General features: G+C 39.6%; 2 long non-coding RNA genes across 2 annotated transcripts in view; one reads left to right on the top strand and one right to left on the bottom strand.

The window, feature by feature from the left end:
- The window catches only part of LOC113417037 (uncharacterized), a 65,831-nt gene that overhangs the window by 22,170 nt on the left and 28,676 nt on the right, over window positions 1–14,985 (top strand). The window lies entirely within an intron of this gene.
- On the bottom strand, window positions 3,244–4,862 carry LOC148132867 (uncharacterized). The gene is made up of 2 exons (XR_015746949.1): window positions 4,736–4,862; window positions 3,244–3,309 (listed from the first exon to the last, which is right to left on the bottom strand). It is a non-coding gene; the product is annotated as an uncharacterized LOC148132867 (long non-coding RNA).

The following is a 14,985-nucleotide window of genomic DNA, read 5'->3' as shown; positions in this document are numbered from 1 at the left end:
AGTCCGCCTGCAAAATCAAACCTCTGAACTTGAACTATGTCCAGCAAAGTTCAGCCAGGCCGATAAAATCCTGTGATGAATTGATCCACAAAGAAATATCCCATGGACATTTCTCTTGGACTGGCAGACTTGTTTTCCCCTTAAAAGGTAAGCTCCAATTATTTGTAATCAAGGGAAATGCAAACTTTGTTCAGAAAAAGAAAGCAGATTTGTACAAAATGTGAGCCTAGTGCCAACTATAATGAAAGAGATGGATAATCCATTTCTCCATGGGAAGAAGACTGTGATCAACTGAGCAATATGTCTGTTCTACTTAATGATGGGCAACTTCAAGAGCCCTGTTGGTTCAGTTCAAGTGCTTCCCTCCCGCCCCCACCACCCAGAGGTGGTATTCAGCAGGTTCTGACCAGTTTTGGAGAACCAGTAGCGGAAATTTTGAGTAGTTTGGAGAACCGGCAAATACCACCTCTGACTGGAGATTTTACAATGTCCTTCCCCTGCCACGCCCACCAAGCCATGCCTACAGAACTGGTATTAAAAAAAATTGAATCTCACCACTGCCCTCTCCCCGCAACATGGATTCAGAATGGATAGAACTGCAAATGAAAGTCTTCCAGAGAAACCCAAGATGTGATTTAGATAAAGCCCAGCCAGAATCTTTTCTTCTGCACAAATGTGATTCTCTGAACCATCTTCAAAGGTAGCTCTACTAATAAAGTACACTAATGAGGAGGCTAACAATCTCGGTCTGCAGAGTTTGCAGTTTGTGAATCAGTCTGAAAGGTTCATCTGAAAGGCACGCTGTCTCATCAAAGCTCCTTAGCCTGCAGGTAACAAAGTTAGTCCCAGAAGAAAACCCATCTCCACCCCAGCTATGAAACTGCTAATCCTGAGATTGGGCAACCCTTCTCTATAACAAATTGGATAACTATATTTGATTCTCATGACAGTGGAAGAAGGAGGAGTTGGAAAAAAAACTAGAAAGAGAGAGGACGCAAACATTGGAAAGAAGAAATGATGGTCAATAATGAAAATAACTCGGTCTTATTGATGGTTGGTTGATTCTTACGTTATTACATTCACATGATGTATATTAATTCAACATGTATTTTTCTTTCTTCAGTACTACACATGCATTTGTTTATGTACATATGCATATTAACCAGGAAATATGTATAATTTTTTTTTTCTATTCTGTGCCATGGGAGGGAAGGAGCAAGATGATACTTGAGGTTTGAAATGAGAGCCACTTGACTTAGAAAACGTTCAGGAGCTAGTTCCAAGGGAACTCTGTCGAGCAAATTGAGAATGGCACAGATGTTTCTTCTTGTGACCCATATTACCTGTCAGAATCTCACCAGCTTTTGGTTGTTAATGGTGAAGGTCTCCAGAGAAGGCTCAGGCCTGACTGTGAATATTAATGCATCCACAGACCTGAATTATCAGCTGATTTATGGATTGGGTGGTGGGAAGTGGGTGGGAGAGAATGCATTATGGAAACAAAGATGCAGGAATGTTAGCTATTTATTTGAAAAGGCTTACTGTACCTTCTACTCCATCTGGCTGTTGTGCTCATCGGCTACATAAAATCAAATTGGGGGCCCATTTGGAAAAGGAAGAGGCTCATACATTTGGCTAATGGAGGGATGGGGTATACAGACCTTATAAATTGGTTACATCTCCCCTTCCCCAATTTTGTGCTTTCTTGATATGGCAGCCTGCTAATTGCAACACCAATGAATTAGCCACAAGGGAGATGGTAGTTAATAGGGATTTGAAGAGTGATTTGTGATTCTGCATCTACCCTTAGGGCTTCATTCCCAGGGACTCCTTTTAATTTTGCATCAGCTGCCAATTTCCATACCTATATCTATATGTTTGCTCCAGATTAAACCATAGCTATATAATTACGGAGAGCTGGTTGGTGTGGTGCTTAAGGCACCAAGCTAAAAATCAAGAGATTGTCAGTTCTTGTCATGTCTTTAGGCATAAAGCCAGCTTTCCTGCAGCCCTGGGAAGGAGGCAAGGGCAAACCACTTCTAAAAAAAGGACAGAAGGGAATGGACCAGGCAGCTACCAGGAGTTTAAAAAAAGAAACTTGACCTAAAGGCACAACGATGAAGTAATATTAATATTCATGGTTGACAGATTAGAGGGGGCCCAAACAAAGATGTAAAAGGCATAGGAAGGGCGATAGAAATGTATTTGATGGTTTTCCTTTTAAATAGATATCATCTTTAAAAAAATAGAAAATGATGCTTTTTCTCCAATTAACTGTGTTTGGCTCTATTTTATCCCCTTCCATTCATAAGTAGTATGTATACAGAATTCAAAATATATGCCTACACTGGCAGAAGAGTTTTCCTGTTGGTCAGGATTTTTGTTTTAGTGCTGGTTGTTTTGCCTCAACCCAAATATTTTGGACTACAACTTTCAACCATTAGGGCCAATGGAGGGACAAATCAAAATGTCTGAAGGAACAAGACAGCAGCATATATAACAGTGATGCAAAACAAATCATAGAACATGGAGCAGTAAAGGGCAAGGAGAAACCATAGTAGCTGTGTGGTTCAACAGAGCAAATAAAAGAGGGAGCATTAAGACAATTAAATTATCTAGGGGGTAAAGAATGGCTGTGGTTGCTAAAAGTAATTTTCTGACATCCATCACCCCACAACCCTAGAAAAAACACAAACAATCCTTCTGAGCATTTCTACGCATGACGATGATCCAAAACAATTTGCTACGTGGAAATAGACCATAGTCTAGATGAATGTCTGCATGCCAGCAGGTCAGACTTTCAAGGCAGGCAAAGCCTGTTGGTCTGGCTCATACTTTGTTGGGTTTTCACATTTTTCACCTTTAGAATGACACAAAAGTATGCATGCACGTAAGCATCCCTAAATGTTCAGCTTCTTGTCCATGGTGACTGGGGAGAGGGTGCTCCCTAAACCATGCATGCAAACTCAATAAAAGAAAGGTCACTGATCACGGGAGCAGGTTGACAGGAATGGAAGGAGTCTATCGCCTCTGCCTTTAGCTGCCAGCTGACTTGTTACCCATGAAAAAGACTTAAGAAGAACAGAAAATGGAGTGTCTGTGGGAAGCTATTCGTTCCTTGCACCCCTGTTTGTTTAATGGAGGCAATGCCATAAGTAGTTTTATTTTGGTGACCAATCTTGATCAGGACAAAGATCAGGGCAACAAAAATCAATCTTACTAAACTGAACCATGTGCATAGGTAGCTTCTCATTAATATTAATCAGCAAAAGCAAGCATAGGCTTTCCAGACATCAGGCATGTTTTAGTCTGCAGGGGAAAAGAAAAAGAAAAGAGCAAACACATACTTAAAACCAGCAGTCAGCTCAACACAAATAGGTTCTTGAGACTGGCTTTGAACTCTCCCTTTGTGGGTAAACTATCAATGGTCGGAGCTTATTCTTCTTTCAACTCCTACAGTGCTTATTTGCAGGATGATTATTTTACAGTTTGTGAAATCAAGACTTATTTACATTCACCCACCGCCAATAAGGCTTCAAGAAGAGGCGTCAACTCCATTTATTCCAGGGTGTATTGATTTCCACGACGCTTCTGAAATAGCTGACAAAATTGTGCCTCGGGCATGTTTAGAATAAGTCAACAAGCTTAGTGCTGCTGTCTAAGATGTCATGGCTTATATTAAAGAAGAAGAAGAAGAAGAAAGCAACAAATGTTTAACCAGAAATTAAACCCCAACTGAAACATTTCATAAAGGGCATGACTCTCACCCGTTTTAGAAAAAGACACAACTGTAAACTGAAGAACTGAACAAATTATGTGGGGAAACTAGTCCATTCTCTTTTTAAGCACTGAATTCTTAAGCACCTCCCTTCTTAACATTGTTTCCCCACCTCCCGTAAATGTATAATCCAGTCCATGCTTTCCAATGATGATGCTAGACTAGAGATTATGGAGTTAATGGTTTTACAGTTGGGGGGGTACATTTACACAAACTTGTGTATACAACAGCATTTAGCTTTCCTCCATTACCCACCCCCCTTCCCCTAGGGCTATATAGATGCATTCCTATTATATTACATAAAAACAAAGTAACACAAACCTATTTTTCACCTCTCTCCTTCTTTGGAAAAGGGGAGGGCGGATAGATTTTTTTTTTTAAAAAATATCTGTGCTACCATGACCACAAGAATAACCTAGAACTTGCTTCTTGTGCCCTGGTGTTAAACTTACCATCCATTTATTTGTAATAGAAAAGAATAACATTCTTTAAAAGTTAACAGTAGAAATATCCATGTCTCTGCTTGCCTGGGTTCTTCTTGAGGTAACATGTTTTTCAAATAATAATAATAAAAAAGGATATTCATGAGCAGTGTTGACCCCCCCTTTTTTCTTCTTCTTCTTTTATCTCTCACTGTCCTCTGGATACTAATTTGGGACGCACACGGTTGAGGTTTCTTTGTTTCTGGCCTCAAATTGCAGCTTTAATGCACTACTGGAGCTCTGGTTAGTTATCCTATAGAATGAATACCTAAGCTGTTTGCTCCTCTGAGTTCACAGTTTATATGCACTGATAGCTTTCCTAGAAGATATTCATTGACTCACAAAAGCAGTGGTGGTATTCTACCAGTTCGGCCCAGTTCTACCGAGCTGGTAGCAGCAATGAGCAGCGGAGACACCAGTTCTCTCCGCTGCTCTGCTGTTGGGCCCACCTGCCCACCCGGGCTCCCATACTCACCTTTATCTTCTGAATGTGAAGCACGGCTGCCTTGCGCGACACAGAAGAGTGCCGCGCGGCAGTTGCTGAAGCAACCGGAATCATGCAGGCTTGCAGGAGGTGAGTTAGAATGCCTCTGCGCCTGTGCAAACACCTCTGTGCGTGTTTGGCGCACGCACACACACACAAACTGTGTGCACGCGTGCAAAGCGCACCCACCAAGCCACACCCACCAAACCGGTGGTAAATATATTTGAATCCCATCACTGCACAAAAGGTTCTTGAATCCAGAGCTACCCAGAACATATTTAGAGGGATGTAATGAAACATAAATGACTGGCACAAAACGTTAACTTGGATGTGTGGCACATTCCGGTCAAAAACAAGATGTAGGAAATTAGTATGAGAGAAAAATGGCATTTTACTCATCATGTATTACATAACACATTTGTGAGTATTGCAGCAAAATGTTGATCTGTAGCTCCTTGCATTCACCCTGCAGATTCTGATAGCAACAAGGGGATTTGGGAGTAGCAAGGTTGCTGTATTTTTATTCCCACACTAGCGTTCTTCAAATAATGCATTTACACAAAAAGAGTTTTTTACATTAAGGTCTCCAACTGGATATCAGGAGGAGTGGAAAGTGTAAATTTACAATAGTTTATCTCTGATTTCAAGGATATGCTAAGATGGGAGAAATTGCAATTATTATTGTCGTGGAGAATTTCCATGATAAAAATAAATGTATTGCCTGGAATGATGTTTTGGTTTCAAACAATATCTATTTCGGTAATGAATGCATTATTTAAGCAATGGCAGGTAGATAGAATAGAATAGAATAGAATAGAATAGAATAGAATAGAATAGAATAGAATAGAATAGAATAGAATAGAATAGAATAGGAGTTGGAAGGGATCTTGGAGGTCTTCTGTCCAACCTCCTGCCTAGGCAGGAATCCCTACACCACTTCAGACAAATCGTTGTCCAATCTCTTCTTAAAAACCTCCAGTGTTGGAGAATTTACAACTTCTGGAGGAAAGTTGTTCCACTGTTTAATTGTTCTAACTGTCGGGAAATTTCTCCTTATTTCTAAGTTGTTTCTCTCCTTGATTAGTTTCCACCCATTGCTTCTTGTCCTGCCCTCAGTTGCTTTGGAGAATAGCTTGACTCCCTCTTCTTTGTGGCAGCCCCTGAGATATTGGAACACTGCTGTCATGTCTCCCCTAGTCCTTCTTTTCATCCAACTAGACATGCACAATTCAGCTAGGTTTGTATGGCAAGGGAGGAAAAAAAGGCAAGGTTTAAATATAAATCCTCAAAAATGCAAAGCAATCAGAAAACTTGATACTGCCAATTAATATTATTTAAAATTATCATTACTAATAAAAACAATATTTTATATCTCTGATTTCAAGTAATTACATATTTCAACACAATTTTAACTAATTAAATATGCAGATGTAATGCGGAATTATACTCCGAAGATACATAATTGGACAATTCTTGGAAGAACTTTAGTTCTATCAAGCCTCAGATGTTTTAAAACGTCATTATATTATTATGTTTTCCCGCTTCATCTTGCAACAATCTTTTTTTTTAAAATAAATTTTATTGATTTTACAATTAAAACAAACCAACAACACATACATAAATGAAAGAGAGAAAAAGAAGAAAGGGAGAAGAAAATAGAAAGAAAAAAATAGAAAACAATTAAAAACATTCTCATTTTCAACAGTTTGTAAGACCTCTTTTTTATCCTTATTTTATGCCATATACACACCCCTAATCCTTACATATATCTGTGTATCACTACTATGGATTTATCCTATCCTCTTTTGCCTTTTCGTGTGAAGTCTATCTTTGGTCTATCCATTTGTACCAGCAGTTCCAGCTGTTGTAGTATATTGAAGTGTCTTTATTTTTTAATGCCAAAGTTAATTTGTCCATTTCTGCACAACTTGAAAGTTTTTGAATGATCATCTCCTCTGATGGAACATGAGGTTTCTTCCAACATTGTGCAAAAGCCAATCTGGCCGCTGTCAAAATGTGTATTATTATATATTTCACTTTTTTGATATTTGTTTATCAAAGATCCCTAACAGAAAGGACTCTGGTTTGAATTTGATCTGTTCTCTTGTCATTTCTTCCAGTCAATTTCTAATTTTCTGCCAATATTTTTGAGCTTCTGTACAGGACCACCACATATGGAAAAAAGTTCCCTCTTTTTTTTTTTTTGCATTTCCAGCAATTCGGACTCATATTGGGGTGCATCTTTGCTAATCTCGAAGGAGGAAGGTGCCATCTATAAAACATTTTATAGGCGTTTTCTTTGTATGCTACCGATTTTGTAATTTTATTATTTATACCCCAGACCTATTCCCATTCTGTTATGGTGATGCTACGTCCTATATTCCTACTCCAGGCTGTCATGTTCCCTTTTACAATTTCTTCTTCTAATTCTACTTCTAATAAGTAATTATAAATTTTTGTTATATATTTTTTTGCCTGATCCTAATAAAATTTTATCTAGTTGCTGGAGTTTATTGTTAATCCAAATTCTTTCTTGTCCTGTTTATATCTACTTTGAATTTGAAGATATGCCCACTGATCAATTTTTAGTCCCCGCTCTTGAAGTTCTTGCCATGATTTCAAATTTCCTTGTGTATCCAATAGGTCCTTATATTTAATCATTTTAGTGATATCCAGATTATTTGGGTGAATCATCGCCTCCATTGTTGAAATCCAAATTGGTATTTTTAAATAGTGTTTTTCCCATATTTTCTTCCAATTAGTTAATAATGAGTCTCTGATTAGGTGTCTGTGAAAATATTTCTGGCTAGTTTTCCCTACATCCCATAAAAAAGCATGCCACCCCCTCTGCAAGTCATGGCCTTCTAAGAATAATATTCTCTTATTGGTTAAATTCACCCATTCCTTCAACCATACTAAAGAGGCTGCACTATAATACAACTCCCAATTTGGAAGTGCCAGCCCTCCCCTGCTCTTCATATCCTGCATTGCCTTTAAATTTATACTAGGTTTTTTCCCTTGCCAGATAAATTTTACAGTTATTTTATTAAGTTCTTCAAAAAAAAAATTGTGTACTTTGATTGGGATCGTCTGAAATATATATAGGAATTTTGGAAGAATATTCATTTTAATAGCAGCAATCCTGCCTAATAATGAAAGTTGCAGCTTGCCCCATGTTTCTAAATCCTTCTTTACCTGTTGCATCAATTTATCATAATTATTTTCCTTAAGTGTCTTACAATGTGCTGTCAACCATATTCCTAAGTATTTAACTTTCTTTATCACTTGTATTCCCATAACTTCTTCTAGTTCTATTTTCTGTTTTTCTGTTAAATTTTTAGTCATTAATTTTGTTTTCTTCCTATTAATTTTAAGTCCTTCTACTGCTCCAAATTGTTCTAATTCATTCATCAATTTTTGTCCTCTTTCTATTGGTTCCTCAATGAAAAAAATCATATCATCCACAAACACTTGCAACTTATATTCTTCTTTCTTAACCTTTAATCCTTTTATGTCTGGGTTCTGTCTAATTCGCATTAGTAATGCTTCTAATGATAATATGAAGAGCAGGGGTGAGAGTGGGCAGCCCTGTCTGATTCCTTTTTCTATTTTTATTGGGCGGGTATATTCCCCATTTATTATAAAATTAGCTTGTTGTGTATCGTAAATGGTTGTTATAATATTTTCAAATTTGGTGCCTAAATTCATATTATAAATTTTTTGGATTAAAAATTGCCAATTTAAATTATCGAAGGCCTTCTCTGCATCTAAAAACATAAGTGCAATTTGTTTTTCGGGGTGGGCTTTGTAAAATTCTAAGACATCTAGTACTATTCTTAAGTTGTTCCTGATTTGTCTGGTCGGGAGAAATCCATTTTGATCTTCATATATATGCTCATTTAACATTCCTTTTAGTCTACTTGCTATAATAGAAGTGAATATTTTGTAATCAGTATTTAACAGTGAAATTGGCCTATAATTATGTATATATCAGAGATCCGAATCCTCCTTCGGGATCAGCGAAATCAATGCCCCCCTCCATGAGTCTGGCATCCTGGCTGCCAATAAGACATCATTAAAAACTTCCACCATAAGAGGTCCTATTTGTTCTGCTATTGCCTTGTACAGCTCCCCTGGAATCCCATCTGGTCCTGGGGATTTATTGTTTTTCTGGTTCTCTATTGCTGATTTCAATTCAAACCAAAAGCCCTCTTCTTCACTCTATTTTTTTTTACCCTGAAAACATTTCTTTGACAAAAGTTCAGGACAGCCTTCCTATTCATTAAGAAAGTGCTCTTTTTTTGCATAGATTTGTTGCTGGACATGAGCCATTGAGATTTATTTCATAATCTCTGCCCAGCTTTAACTCTATGGGTGGTCTTTGATGAGTAACTGTCTTTTTGCTTAGCTTCCTATAAAGGTTTATTGCAAGAGAAGTGGGGTCTCTAGGATCAACTGTGACCAATGCTTGGGGGTGACAACAGCTAAGAAACAAGGCCATGTCTCAGTTGAACTCTTTATCACAATCCTGAATAAATTATAGACACAAATACAGGGGTTTTCTTAAGTTTTCGCGGGTACTTACATGTATGTTCTGTATGTCATGGTACTTACATGTATGTTCTGTAGTTTCTTCCCCAAACCCCAAAAACTTTAACCTTAGACTGTCTACTATTGACCTCACCCCTTTCCAACGTGCCTACCATCCCTGTCCTATTGTTTCTCTTATTCTTCTTTTATTTTTCTTATATGTACCCATTTCATGTATTCACAACTATGTATACACTTATACTTATTATCTTGTAAACAATTGGCAAATCAAATAAATAAATAAATAAATAAATAAATAAGTATGGTATTCAGCTTTGTTCGGGTATTTTCCCACGTCAGTTGTGCTTTTAAAGTTGTAGCAACGTTTCGGCAGAATCTCATCTGCCATCATCAGGCTTCTGTATAGTGTTCATCTGTGAACATTAGATGAACCAGATGAACACCAGATGAACACTATACAGAAGCCTGATGATGTGGGAAAATACCCGAACAAAGCTGAATGCCATATATATAAATATATATACACTGCTCAAAAAAATAAAGGGAACACAAAAATAAGACATCCTAGATCTGAATGAATGAAATATTCTTATTAAATACTTTGTTCATTACATAGTTGAATGTGCTGACAACACAATCACACAAAAATTATCAATGGAAATCAAATTTAGCAACCCATGGAGGTCTGGATTTGGAGTTACACTCAAAATTAAAGTGGAAAAAAACACTACAGGCTGATCCAACTTTGATGTAATGTCCTTAAAACAAGTCAAAATGAGGCTCAGTAGTGTGTGTAGCCTCCATGTGCCTGAATGACCTCCCTACAACACCTGGGCATGCTCCTGATGAGGTGGCGGATGGTCTCCTGAGGGATCTCCTCCTACACCTGGACTAAAGCATCCCCCAACTCCTGGGCAGTCTGTAGTGCAACGTGGCGTTGGTGGATGGAGCGAGACATGATGTCCCAGATGTGCTCAATTGGATTCAGGTCTGGGGAACAGGTGGGCCAGTCCATAGCATCAATACCTTCGTCTTGCAGGAATTGCTGACACACTCCAGCCACATGAGGTCTAGCATTGTCTTGCATTAGGAGGAACCCAGGGCCAACCGCACCAGCATATGGTCTCACAAGGGGTCTGAGGATTTCATCTTGGTACCTAATGGCAGTCAGGCTACCTCTGGCGAGCACATGGAGGGCTGTGCGGCGCCCTAAAGAAATGCCACCCCACACCATTACTGACCCACTGCCAAACCGGTCATGCTGGAGGATATTGCAGGCAGCAGAACGTTCTCCACGGCATCTCCAGACCCTGTCACGTCTGTCACATGTGCTCAGTGTGAAGCTGCTTTCATCTGTGAAGAGCACAGGGCGCCAGTGGCGAATTTGCCAATCTTGGTGTTCTCTGGCAAATGCCAAACATCCTGCACAGTGTTGGGCTGTAAGCACAACCCCCACCTGTGGAGGTCGGACCCTCATACCACCTGCATGGAGTCTGTTGCTGACTGTTTGAGCAGCCGCATGCACATTTGTGGCCCGCTGGAGGTCATTTTGCAGGGCTCTGGCAGTGCTCCTCCTCTCCCTCCTTGCACAAAGGTGGAGGTAGCGGTCCTGATGCTGGGTTGTTGCCCTCCTACGGCCTCCTTCACATCTCCTGATGTACTGGCCTGTCTCCTGGTACTGGCTGTCTCTATGCTCTGGACACTATTTTTTTTCTTGAAGAGCTCTTGGAGGACCTCTGAAGGTTGACAGATTCAAACTTGGTTAAGACAAAACAGTCATAAGAGCAACCATTCCAGAAGTGTAGACTGAGTAGAAAGATCATGTGATCTTTGTGACTCCTCCTGTCATGATATGACTTCCTGGTTAATACAAAGCCTCTATCTGAATATCTATCTGTCCAGCAATCCAACCATCCATCTGTCTGTCTATCCCAGCTTTGAGAAATTGGGGAAATTAGCAGCCATAGCAACATCATTAACCTATATAATTTAAAACAAACCATATGGCCTGACTAATTATGATACTGTGCTACTCTACTATATAAACACAGGGACATATTTTAAATAGCCGGTTAGTCATCTTTTTGTTGTTTTTCTTCTGCCATACAGGTTCCTTTGAAGCATGCATTTCCTAGATAACCCCCAAATCATTTCATTCTCTTCCCTTGCATATTTCAACTCTATTCAAGTACACAATGGAGCATTAGTGCTTGACTTTTTGCCTTTAACAAAGACAAGAGGGCATACGTCCATGGTTTATATGTGGATGAGGCAGACTAATTGGTCTCAAAATTGGAGCATAGGGCTTCTTTCAAGAGCTTGACTTTCTAAAAACTTTTTTTTTAAAAAACAAACATTTGCAATTCTTCATGAAAGGCACTTTTCTCCATGAATCCTCTTAACCTTTGCTGACCTTGCTTCCTAACTATACAGTGCTTTACACTTGGGGATGATTAGGACTTAAGAAGGCTCCTTCCAATGCATGCACACATTTGAGTCTGCCCATTCAACTCTAAGGGCTGATGGTCTCAAGAGCTAGCTAAAAAAACAGAACAAAATAACTTTGGAAAAATAAGCCAAAGAACCTCCTCACTCCTGTTCCATGTGGCTATCTAATGTCTGCTCCCTGAAAGAAAATAATATGCAAGATTGTGCACCCATGGCCCTGAGTAGAAAAATCATCCTTTGAGTACAAAATACAAATAATTGTTTTGAGATACTGTATATAGGGACACAGGATTGGGCTAACTAAGGGACTGCTTCTCCCCATTTACATCAACCTATTACTCCCTCAGCTCTTGCAGAGAAGGCATGCTCTGGGTACTACCAGCTAGGGATCTACACGGGGTGGAATTCTACCGGTTTAGACTGGTTCTATAGAACCATTTGTTATGATTCTGCACAAATTGTTCCCCTGGCTGGCCCCGCCCCTTTCTGCCTGCCCATCCCCTCCCCACCCAGTCAGTACTTATCATGTATGCGCAATATTGCGTGGATGCCCAACATCACTGACTGGGTTCTTCTCTGCCCAGTCACTCTTTAAGGTATTTCTTTTTTTCCCCCCTCCCGACCATCAGCTGTTCCTATGATCAGCTGTGCCGGGATTCCCCTCGTCATCTTACTTCTTCACTCAGGAGGCTTCCCTGAGGCCCAGGAAGGCAAAAAATGGGGGGTGCAGCAGCACCCTGCTCCATTTTTTTGCCTTTCTAGGCCCCAGGGAAATATCCTGGGAGCAAAAACGCCCCACAGGAGGCTTCCCTGAGGCCAAGAAGGCCCCAAAATGGAGCATGGGGTCTCCATGCTCCATTTTTCCTTCCTGAGTCCCAGGGGATCCTTCTGGGAGCAAAAGCTCCAGGATGTTTCTCTGAGGCCCAGAAGGTCCCCCAAAAATGGAGGCGGGGTGCTGCCAAAAAACCCCAAAGAACTGGTTGTTAAAAATGTTGAATCCCACTGCTGGATCTACATTTAGTGTGTCCCTGAAGATGTACTTCTCTGCTTTGCCATCTGTCTTATAGAACATCCTTCTGGCCAAAATTAGTTTGGCCTCATCCCTTCTGATAATCTGAAAAACCCTTAATACCTGGTTATGTGACCAGGTCCAAGACTCAACAGAATTGGAGCCTTCTCTAGATGGCTCCATTGTCAAGGGGACCATCCCTTCATTTATGGTTGCATGTTGGGTTTTTATGTTATTTATTACTATGGTTTTTATATTTGTATTTATATTATACTTCCTTTTTTATTTATTGTTTTTTTAAACAAATTTTTATTTATTGTTATGCATTGCCAAGAGTTGCCTTCATATATATATTTGATAAATAAATATATATCTGGACGACTAAAATGCAGGAAACCAGTAGTTTGGAGCAGAATATCATTTCTTTGTTACCATCTAATGGGCCTGCATTGATTTGCAAAGAATAGAGTTACCAAAATGTTTATGATTACTTTATAAACTGCCCCAGTTGCAGAATCTGGCCAACTTATATCTGTGTAATAACACCATAAAATTATAAAAACATGAACTTAGGTTTTGCAGAAAGCATTTAAGTTCCATTTGTTGTTTGTTACATTAGAATCAAATTTCCCTTCAGCTACTCATATAGCTGTTAAGATGGGAAGAAGCTTGGAGATGTTGCATCAGGAAGGATAAAATTGTTAATAACTATTTTTGAATCCAGTAGAACATTTTCCTCCATTTACACCAGGCAACAGATCCATAAGTAGGGCTGAAGTCAAGCTGTTCTAAGATTTTATAGACATGCCTCAAAAACATTAATGGAATCAGCATGTACTCATGCATTAATTAACAATATAGCTTTTTCTTCGGGCAAAAGTAATGATTAAGAAAAGAACAAAGCAATCTAATTTTCCTCTCATAAGTTTAAAAGTTAGTTTTATGAATGCTCATTCATAAGTTAATCCTGCTAAGTTTAATGGGAGCCCTTCCTTGTTAATCACAGATAAGACTGCACTCTATTATTACAAAAGCTGTACAAATGTAGATTCAACCACAGATGTAGATGTTATCTAGTTGGGTAATGTTACGTCTGCAAGTAAACCATGTTCAGAGAACATCAAGGACTATACAGATGTACTGCATTCTGAATAGACTGAGCTGAAGTTTTCACTCCGGTCCGCGCATCCAGCGAGAACGTGGACCGTTCCTATTGGCTGACGCTGTTTGACAGCTGACTATAAAAGGGAACTGTCAAACAGCATCAGCTGTTGCCCGCCAGCCGGCTGCCCTGTTAGTGCGGCAGTCGCAGCAACCCTTTATTTTTAAATAAAGTTACAGCTGAAGGTTGCTCTGTGTTGCCTCTGTCATTCCGCCGCCAACTAAACAAGATGTATGTATAGTCATAATTTTATTTCCCTCAATTATGAGAGGAGAATAGAATAGTATAACAGAGTTGAAAGGGACCTTGGAGGTCTTCTAGTCCAATCCATGCTAAGAATTGCCTCTGTACTAAATGTAAAGTCTTTAAGAACCTGAAGTGGCCTGCCAGTTTGGTGTCATGTCTCCTCTGGAGGACTAGTGTGTGTAGGGATTCTGGGATGTAGAGTTTCGTCCCCTTCTACACTAGGTTATCTCTTTTTGTCAAGTTGTGTTGATTGTCCCGGAACCAGGAGTCTGCTAGTAGTTCGCTTTTGAGTTTCATGGTTAGGTCGCTTGTGGGTTGGTCTTGCAGGTTGTGACGTTGTTGTCTGGTGTTTACTTGGGCAGCTATTTGGGGGAGGGATGATGGCATCCACTACCTCCTCCTGTTCACATTTGTACTGGGGCATGTGGGAGAGGGCATCAGCCAGAAAGTTCCTCCCCCCGGGATGTGTTTTAGCATGAAGTCAAACTGATTGAAATATTGAGCCCAGCGGACTTAGGCAAGAAACCCTACAGCAGAGGAGAGGAGAAGACAGGAGGGGAGAGGAATCAATAAATTATGTTGGTCAGAAAGAACCTCCCCTTAACTTTGCTTTCTATCCAGAATTTAATACTTAAATTAAATGCTTTACCTTAAATTAGTTGATCTGCAAGCTTTTCCTTTGTGAATCATGAGAATGCAAGATGCAATGGCTGTGATAACTTTCACAGCTTTAGAGGTGGAGGTATCTACTATAAATACAAGCAATGAGAAAATGCTGAACCTGTGTTATGACACACAATGCAGACTCTGGCATTTTGTACTTAT

The sequence above is a fragment of the Notechis scutatus genome, chromosome 1 (genome assembly GCF_049901735.1).
Source record: "Notechis scutatus isolate UNSWTSFEM ecotype Mainland chromosome 1, rNotScu1.2, whole genome shotgun sequence".
Lineage (NCBI taxonomy): Eukaryota > Metazoa > Chordata > Lepidosauria > Squamata > Elapidae > Notechis > Notechis scutatus.
Note: the sequence above shows the minus strand (reverse complement) of the source record. Positions and strands in the feature narration are given on the sequence as shown.